Below are 10,152 nucleotides of genomic sequence, written 5' to 3' on the forward strand. Positions count from 1 at the left end.
CCTTTAGCACTTTTGCTTTGCCTTGACAAATAGCTTTAGAAGATAAACACTATCAAAATACAGTAGAAAGACATGTCTAAAAATGTGAATTACATAAGAATTAAAGAAAACATTAAATACATTTAATTAATCAAAGTAACAGTAATTCTGACTCAAGAAGGTAATTGTATATATAAAATGTAGTGTTCCCGCTAATTTTTACATAAAGCTGTATGAATGTATGTATGTTTTTCACACCTAAAAAACTGCAAAAATTAATCAACATTTATTTGTAAGATGGCTTTAAGCTTCGGGAATTTCATGTGGTTAGAAGTTGACTTTGTATAGAAGAGAGAATAATGCTAATGAGTGAATATTAAGTAAAAGGCACTAACACTACAGCGGTAAATTTGTAATTATATACATTTCCAAAAGTGGGATAAATCACACATTAAGTTATGTCATAATTCAAGGACTCGTAAGAGGCAAGATGTGTACTTGATAGTCTTTGGATAATTACTTTTAATTAGCATGCCTATATTATAAAAATATGAGAATATTTTAAATTAGGAATGTAAAATTTCGCAATACAAGAAAAATGTGGATCTTTAGAGCTAGAGGAGGGCAACCATTGAAAAGAGGAGAGGTTTTACTTCTTCTGCCTACCCATAAAAGCTAAGTCTAGACATTCATAATTACACCAATTAATTGGCCATTTTGGCTAAATTATGTAAATTGTCTAAATACACTTCTCAAAGTACACAACTGCCAATGCTATTTTCACTTTGGTCAAGTCTACACTAGCTAGCAAAATGAAATGGATAAATTAAAAAATTATTCTGATAATTTAAATCAAACATTAATTAAAGTAAAAGCAGATTAAATTTGGGGGTGGGGGAGAGGGGCTTGGATTGAAATATAAATATTCCTCATGTTTCTTAAGCATGTCTAAAAGGTTTTCTGTTTCTTATATTGTTTTTGAAATATGATTTCAAAACATTTAGTATATATTGTTTCTCTAGTAATTCTTTACTCCAGTTCTTAAATTCCCAAGATGCCTAAGTAATACAGTGGTAGTTTAGATTGTTTATATCAGTGTTGGCTTAAATCTCATTTCCTAAGTTCATAGACAACACTGATAATATTTATGGACATTCTGAACTCAAAAATAAAGTAATTGGGATGTTTTTAAAAATCAACAATAAGAATATATTCCTTCTATTGGCATTATAGTTAGGTAGAAGAATGTCCTTTTACCAGGAGACTGGGCTGAAGCATTTAGCAGTGAAGTACAAAGTTGTTCATAATTTAAATGGGTGGGGAGAGAACAATATGCATGTACATGAATAAACAAATAATTTTATTCTACATGATATCTACGTATATATTTAGATATAGTATGTCAACATCTATCTGTCTAAAGGGAGAGAGAGAAACTCAATTCTCACAAAATGTTAACAATGTTAACTTAGATGAAAGGAATATGGGTGTTCACTGAACTATAATGTCTTGTACTATTATTTCAACTTTTCTGTAGGTTTGAAATTTTTCAATATAAAAAGTTGGTGGAAATATACATTTTAAACTTTACATAAAATAACTAATAAATATTCAGTACCCATCAAACCCCCATGAATATGATACCCTTGAGATTGAAAATTCTGCAGTACCTCATTTCTTAAAACCATACTGTGAAATCTATACTAAAGACTCTTTCCAATAGGCCTTAAGTGAGCACTTTAAAATATTCCCAAGGTTTCCCATGCAGGGTATAGTTAAAGAGCATTCCACTTGAGATCTTTGCCTGAAAGGCCCTATAGAATTGCAAAGTATCATTATTAAGCAAATGTTCCTGGGCCCTTGGGTGGTTCACTTAAAACACATTTCACTGTATTGAATATTCAATGCCAAAAGCACACTGTTCACTGTTAAGATTTGCAATTTAAACCCAGTTGGGAGAAGTAAAAGGTTCTTGTAATTTGCCTATACTGCATTGCATTGATGTAGTAGCTTTTATTGATAATTAAGTTCCAAAAATATGAGTTCGATTGTGTGAACAATGGAGGAAAGCTAACCTTTCTATTATAGCCTTAGCTCTTGACTTCTTGTATTTAAGATTACAGATGCTCCATTAAATCGATTTTGTGTTTAATCTCCTCTTGAAAAACAGTGAATGCAAGTCCCCAACTTTCTTCCCTTTGAGAGAACCCAACTATTTGACAATGAAAACTACAAGGCTCAAACCAGATGATTAACACCGCTCACTGGGGATAAGAAAAGTTTAGCCATGTCTCTTTTTGGGGAGTTTTCCTCAACTAATCTCACTGGATTGGAATGCCAAAATATATTTCACATTAGATTTTCAAACAAAATTTTTGGAGAAACCAGATTTGAGAGGCCAGAGGGTGCATTTAAAATTGCAAGATTAATTGTGTTCCATTTAAATGTATAAATATGCTTTTTAAAAAATTAGAAAATTTTTCAACAGTAATAGGGCTTTTAAAAAGTTTCATTCAACTCTTCTCTGTTCATCTAGTTCTTTTGCTGTTTTAACATTTCTAGGTCCCTCAGTAAAATATAAAGCAATAGAAGAATGAAGAACATAGTCCCGAAAAAATTAAAAACTTGAAAAGAAGGCAGGAGATTATCATTATATCAAAAGGGAATTATTTGATTCCCTTTTGCATTTGTGCTGGAGCGGCAGGACCCATCTCCCTGGTTCTGGCTTTGAATGTGGGGAAATGACCAGCTGAACTGTGGCTTTCTCTGGTCCACATCAATGCAGCCTCACTTTCTCAGGAACCATTGGCGCTGGGATTACACTTCAGCATTTGGTCAGTCTCAAATTTAGAGCTTCTGGCGAGAAAATTCAGTTCGTACTCAACCTCCAAAAGAGGTAAAACTACGTCGGCAATGAGAGCACAAGCAGGGCATTTGAGAATCCCTGCGGGAGATCCCTTCCCCATTTCTACAGTAAGAGTGGTGAGCAAGGAATCGTGTAGCAGTGATTCTCCAGTGTGGTACTCGAATCAGCAGCTCAGCATCACGTGGGAACTAGTTGGAAATGCAAATTATCCGTCCCCACCCCAGACCTACTTAAGCAGAAACTCTGGGGTTGGGGCCCAGCAATCTGCGTTTAACTAGCCCTTTTGGTGATTCTGATGTATTATCGCTGACAGAGAAACGAGAATATAAATTTTCTAAAGGAACTTTAAAGCCCAGTCCAGTCAAGATCTAGCGGGGGAGACCAGCAGAGTAGGGGGGTCAACTATTGCCTGGGTGGGGTGGATCCCAGGCCCCCTGACCTGTCCGCGACCCCCTCCCGCACACACGCCCCCTGCGGCTCCCACTTCGCTGCCCGCAGCCTCACCGCCCGCCTCCCTCCGCCCACAGGCCGCGCCGGCCGCCCAGCAGGAGTCTGGTCTGCGGCTCGGGGCGCAGCGAGCCCCTCCCGCGGCCGCGCGTGCCGGCCGCAGCCCTCTTCCGCCCTGCCTGCCCCTTTGTCCGCCCCGAGGGCGGCACCTTCCCGCCCGCAGGGTGTGCGAGCCCTCGGGGGGTGGGAGAGGAGGAGGGACCGGGGAGGGATGGAGGAGGAGCGGGGCGGGAGGCTGAGTGCAGGGGTGGGGAGCCGCCGCCGCACACCCGACTACAGTCCAGCCGGGCCGGCGGAAAGGGGCTTTTGTGGCCGGCCCGGGATTCCCCGCGAATCAACCGCCCCGGGGCGGGGTGGTGCCTCCCCCTTGGCGGGAGCCGACGCGGCCTTCCAAACTCGGGAGCCGGCGCGGCCGGCGGTGTCCAACCCGGGCTGAGCGCGGAGCCGGCGGCGGGGCTCGGCGGGAGAGCGCGGCTAAGCGGAGGGGAGGGCCGGAGGGTGGGGTGGGGCGGGACTGGGCCGGGCCGCGGTGGAGCCGAGCGCCCGCGTCTCCGCCTCCCACTCCCGTGGCCGCCTCAGCCCAGGCCGCGCGGGCGGGCGAGAACGCGTGTGCCCCCCGGCGGGCGGCCTTCGCCTGGGGCCAGAAGGTGCGAGAAGGCGCAGGCCTGCGCGCCGGGCTGGCCCTGGCTGGTGGGCTGACGGAAAGGCCCTGGGACGGCCGGGTGTCGCGGGGCGGGGGGGGGGGGGGCGACGGGAGGACGGAAGGAAAGGGAGGGAAGAAAGGGGAGTGCAAATATTGTGACTGCTGGGTGCGGAAACTGCCGAGCTGTGGGAGATCCCACTCCAGGCTCCGGAAGACCGCCGGGAAGCCCGACGGCCCCTTGTTGGGAAGGCCTTCCTGAACGCCTCCCAGACAAGAGTCTCTCATTTCTCTTCCCTTTCTGCGACGGGTGGGGAAAGTTGTCCGCTACTCACCTTTTATCCTAGAGTCCCCAAAGGCAGGATATTAAGCTGACTGAGGAGCTTCAGCTCCGGGAAAGCGCTGGGCGGTTGCCACCTTTGGAGGTGGATGTGAAGGGGGAGCCTCTCCTCTTCCTTCCATGCCACCACCCCACCCCTCGGCTACAGCCTTGGGTTTTTCCTTGCCAGTTTCTTGGACACGAGACCAATGGTACACTCTGTAGGGCAAAACACCTCAGGTATACGTGAAACCGAAAGCACCTCTGATGTTGCCGGGAAAATCGCGGGAACGCCCGGATCTTCGCGACTTCCTGTGGCGACGGCGGTCTTGCCCTGCGCGGAGCGTCGTGGCTGCTGATGCGTTATGTGATTCTGGAACCCTCGGTCCGCTAAGTTCTCCCCTCCAACTGAGTGATGAACTTGCTCATATCAGGCCTTTTGAAAGTCAACACCAGGTTGTAATTTCCTCCCGCAGATTTCTAAACCTACAATTTTCCTACCTATTTCTGGCCGTTTTGGAATTTCTGTTCTTAAATCTTAGGTTAACGGGAAGGAAATTCGAATTACCGAAGCTTGAATTAAAGAATAGTTTTGACATATTTGGTCAATCAACAGTAAATCACCTAGTAAAACTAGTTGTGCATATCTACCTAAGGTTTATTTTGAAACTTTAAATACCATATATTAATTGGTCTATTTCCAGTTAAATCTGCTAAAATCTGTTAAAACACTAAAATTGAGGAAAACACTCTTTTTAACGCCCGAATACCAGTCAGTCAATAAAATCAATAGTGCAGGTGTCTTAACAACAACAAACAATGCTTCTTTTGGCTTGACTTTGGTATTTATTAGTTTGCTACACATTTCTTAGAGTTCCAATTGATAAGTATGCCAGATTTGTGGAAATCACTTTTGTCTTCCTTTTGTTCTCTAAGCTTCTTATTGAACCAGACCAGAAAAAGTTTTGAAGTGGATTCCTTAGTCCTTCCAGTCTTTTTATCCAGAAAGCTTCAAATAAACTGATCTTGGACAGTACTAGTCAAATCGTTTCGGTGGTGGTGGTAAGGCAGGATTATGCCTATGTTAGAATAGGTATAATCTTGAAAAACTACTTGAAGCACCATCTACCGAAAAATGAGAACGTTTTGTCGTTAATAGCTGCTGTCCTTTTGAAGGTAATGGGCATTCCATTTCAGGGCTGTAAATGCAGAGTGTGGAAACCAAAGTAGTGGGCTTTGGTCCTTCCAATGTTTGCTTTCTTCAGTGTTGATCAAAGACCAAAGTGTTTGCCTTATGAGGCCCCTTTGGAAAATGTTTTTAGAGCAATTACAAGCATGACAATCAGTTCGGCTTATTCTCTCACCTTAAGAAAGGTTGCAAAAATTTTAAGAAAGAAACTTTTACATAAAGACAAAGGAGAAAGAAAGAAGGACTACACTGGCTATTGCGGGTTAAGAGTTCAGACACCTCAAGGAGAAAAAGTTCGAACCTCACTTTCCCACTCTAAATCCTGTAGTCCTGGTCCTTGTTTTGAATTAAAATGGAGCAGCAGCCTTCTTTGGTGGCCAGCAGGGTCCTTGTTATTTAAGAGAGAGAATCCTCACAGCAACGTTGGGGGAGGGGTGACGCTTAAGTGTTCGGGAGAAACCGAGCTACAAAACGCAGTTCAGTAAGTTGGATTGTTCCGGTGAGGCAATTGTGGGAAATTGCGTTCTCTGAGCAAACTTTATTATTTTTCCAGACTCCATAAGCAAGAATCAAGATTTTATTTCCTCTTGAAAAGTAACCTCTGCTGAGTACAGAAGTCGATACTTGTCAAGACTTAAAAATGTGTCCCGTTTTCCCGTCTAGATGGGCGTTTCTGTCTGGATTTGGAAGGGAGACTTCACACAGGGTATGGTAGACGCCCTTGAACCTAGTGATTAGCGCATCACGTCTCGAAATTCCTAGAGCTGATGTAGATACTTTATTTCGAACGCTTTCTGAAGTGCGGACGGTATCTGCCAAGTGGGTCCCCCTCTCTGTAGGCGTATACCCTTCCTCCTAGCCCAGCAGCCCTGAGCTCCTGCGAAGGAACCTAAGGTGGCTAGCGCTTGTCTATTTAAAGGGGAAGGAGGACAGCATAGGCGTGATGCCATAAACAGCAGTAACCCAATTTGTAGCCTGGGCTGACGAAATTAATCACTGAGATTCCTTCCGTTTCCATCTACAACTCCCCAGTCATCAGCCAGATTGTCTCTGTCTTCTCAGATGGAGGAAACTGGGCGTGTGCGACCGGTCGGGCCAAGACCATTGAGAAGTCCTGTAAAACTCACTGAAAACAGGCGTGAGGGGTGCTCAGAAATGACCTGGGCCGAAGCTTTCGGTGTGTAGGGATAAGCGGGGTGTGAGGGTGTGGCGGCGCTCACCCTAATCTACCATGGGCTCCGGGGGCGGGACTCACCCCGACGGCAGTGCGGGACCAAGCAAATCGCGGCTTCACACGACACCGTTTGCAGTGACCAATACAGGCGTCCAGTTCGATTACCACGGAAGCTCTCGGGCTGATTCAACTTGACCTAAACGTGTGACCCATCTCTTTCACAAGGAAAAGAGGGGCCCGTGATTCCCTTCACTTTGGTAGCACTGGAAAGCGTGGAGCTCTAGGCAATAGCGTGTGTGTGTGTGTGTGTGTGTGTGTGTGTGTGTGTGTGTGTGTGTTGTGTGTAGGTGTTAGCGCACATATTCGATTTCCAAACATCTTTTAAAGCTGTCTTCTCATTTGTAATTTACAAACTCAGTAAATTTCAAAGAGCTTGATAGTGTCATCAGACACCCAAATGCACTGTCAGCTTTCCTCCAAAATTAGGTTTTCGCTTTACTCTTAAAATTCTTCGCTCAGAAATGTGTAAACTCACTATACTAATCCCCTATAGGAAACAGACAAGAGAAATGAGTTAAGTAATATGACTGAGGTAGATTTTTAAACAAAAAAGTTCAAGCGAAGCACACAAAAATATTTCAGTATACTGTGCAACCTCGCTCAGGAAAGCAGATATCTTTCACGTCCCCACGAGAATTCTTTGCCCTAATGTCCTCAAAGTGGCTTCTGGTACCCCCACTTCTTAAGAAAAAAAAGTTAGAGAAACCCTGCACCCAAGTTTTAGGTGGGATTCAATAATCTAAGCAAAATATGCTCAACAGATGATTGTAGAGATGAAGCCAGAAAACAACTCCAGCTATTTAAACTGCCAAATGAGACATAAAGCTGCATTGTAAAAATCATCTGGAAAACAGGTTTTCCCATTGAAGTCGCTATGTGTTAATTACTGTGAGCTGGAAGGCAGGAGATCGAACGCCTGGAAGCCGACTTTCACCCCGCATACGTAAACGGAAAAAGTGCTGAACCGCAGCCAGAGGGCTCCTGCTCGGACTCATTGCCATGCATGCCTAGACATTAATATGTGTTCATGGAAGGCTCGTACAGTACGAGGTGTTATTTCCTTATAAAGAAACACCAGGTCTCGCTTTCCATTCTTCTTACAAAATTATTCGCATTATTTATGCTACATTGAGCGATCTAATTTCTTCGTGATAGTCAGCTAATTGCTCTGGCAGGTAATTAGAAGCGGTTTACAACGCAAAGGGCTTTTGCATTGCCCCTCGGATTATTAAGTTGCGCTGTAAATTATACCATATTTGCTGGGGAAAAATTCTTTTGAGCAAGTTCTCTTCCTGCGATCCGAGATGAAATCGGCTACCCACCCCACCTCCCCCACATACACACCCCTCCCTAGCCACCCCCACTGCCACCACACCCCCTGCTTTTCCTGGACTCAGAGTCGAATGATTCTAAAGCACGCAATTTTGTTCGTGTTCACTGGGCCGAAATAACGTGGCCATTATGGCCTGAAATGGGCCAGGTTTGAAGCGAGCTTCCTGCGCGCCTGCAATATCCAGCAGGCATGTGGGAAAAGAACGGCTTAAATGGGGACATCTGTTCAGTGCTGCTCATCTTACTCTTACAGCCAGGTCAGGTTAAGAGAATAACCTGTTCGCCACCTTTTTTCTTGTTAATAAGACTATTAGAAAAAAAGCGAGCACACACACACAAACACTAATTGAGCTGCCATATAAGCAAAGAATCAGACACACAAAGGTAGCAGCTGAGTTACAAGAGGAACTGTAAAAAATAACCATTGGGCTATTTCAGGGAAAATCTACAGGACTGTGAGAAAAAAGAAAAAAGAAAAAAAAGAAAAGGAAAGAAATTGGAATATGTGAACTCATAAATGCTTTCTACAAAAAATGGTTTTACTTGAGGGATTTTAAAAGTCAACAAAGGCTGGTTTATTTTCAGGTTTTCATTTTAATAAAATTGACCTGAAGGTAAACTCCAATGAATTTTTTAAACCTTTCAAGTACTTCGAGGCCCTACACTTTTTGCTATTGGTGTTATTTTGGTCTGTGTTATCTCTATACAGACCCCAAGTGGGAGCATCCTAGTTTGTCCCCTGACTTTAGAAAAGTAAATACTGTATCCCCTTTCACAAATATTACCCATTTGTAAACCTTGTACAATGACTTGAACACATGTGTGGTTAAACCCAGAGACCCAGTGCAGCTCCTAGATTATTTATAATTAAACACAATTCCCAAAGTAACATTTACCTTCCTGAAACAGCGATTGCAATTGTCAACCGTCCGGAGGAGACGGCGGGGTAATCTGGGAGCATTACCTCCTCTAGTAACAGAACAAAATGAAAAGAAATCAATAGTGTTGAGGATAAGAATTTAGTAGTTTTTAACTCTGCATGTTAGCTGTGAGAAAGTGATATATAATACCAAAGGAGAAAAAACCCACTATAGGAAAATATCAGAATGAACTTACATGAATGTCTAAGCCTCTCGCTTTCTTGCTCTTGACTTGCACAAGAATACACACACACACAACCATTTACCCCAAATGAGCAAACTCTCTTTTCCCTACATGTATTTCCTTCATTTACATGATGAAGGGGAAATACAAAGTGCTGTAGAATTAATTATCAATGCTATCTGTGGGCTGGCAGGGAGATGAATATGAAATATACCATAGAGTGCATACTTGCTGGTAGAACTAGCATGCGGCGATCATATCAATATACTATGAGGACATGAACATTATGCATGAATATAACAAATAAGGAATTATGATTTTCTTACTTTAATATAGGAAGAAATACATATTTTGGTAAATAACTTTATATTTTTCCTATCTATAAATTTACCAACACATTTGTATGATTGATACATGGTAAAAGTCCTCCTTGTCCTCTGAATATATGCAATTTGAATGCCCTAGCTAAAGGGAATCAAAGCATATAATATCCTAAGTTAGAAGAGTTAAGTCTCTTTTATTTAAAACGTGCCTAACTTTTGAATGTTCTAAAGTGGAAGAGAGGAATAAATACTAAGCAGTGTGATGTGGGAAAAAATCGAGTCAATTAAGATAAAATATGCTTTCTCAAGTGGTCCCATTTATTTAAAAAGAGTCACTAAGGCAATGCATTGCATTTAGCAGGAGATCCTATGCAAGAAGATCAAGAGTCACTATTGCTTCGCTGTGGTCAACAAATGCATCCAATTAAGCAGTACCAGGAAAGTAGGGATTCGGCTGTAAATGTGGCCGGACAGTTTGAAACCGAATAACCTCACTAATAGGGGCTTTTGTTCAGTTTGGAAGTTCCCATTTTCCAATCAGGAAAACACAGCCCTCTCTAGGCTCTGGCCGACTGATCCCTTCCCACCTACGGCTCAACAATCTGCCACCAGCGAGGGGCTTTATTACCTCCCTTCCCAGGAAATGTTAGGCAGCTTCC

At 43.2% G+C, this 10,152-nt stretch overlaps 1 long non-coding RNA gene across 5 annotated transcripts in view; it reads right to left on the bottom strand.

Annotated features, from left to right (window-relative positions):
- LOC141578160 (uncharacterized) overlaps positions 1-4,574 on the bottom strand; it is a 302,298-nt gene extending 297,724 nt beyond the window's left edge. For all 5 annotated transcript variants that reach the window (XR_012508182.1, XR_012508181.1, XR_012508178.1 and 2 more), the window contains exon 1: positions 4,328-4,574. This is a non-coding gene — a long non-coding RNA (uncharacterized LOC141578160). The remainder of the gene's footprint in view (positions 1-4,327) is intronic.
- Positions 4,575-10,152: the final 5,578 nt, after the last annotated feature.

Source organism: Camelus bactrianus, chromosome 7, assembly GCF_048773025.1.
Source record: "Camelus bactrianus isolate YW-2024 breed Bactrian camel chromosome 7, ASM4877302v1, whole genome shotgun sequence".
Classification (NCBI taxonomy): Eukaryota; Metazoa; Chordata; class Mammalia; order Artiodactyla; family Camelidae; genus Camelus; species Camelus bactrianus.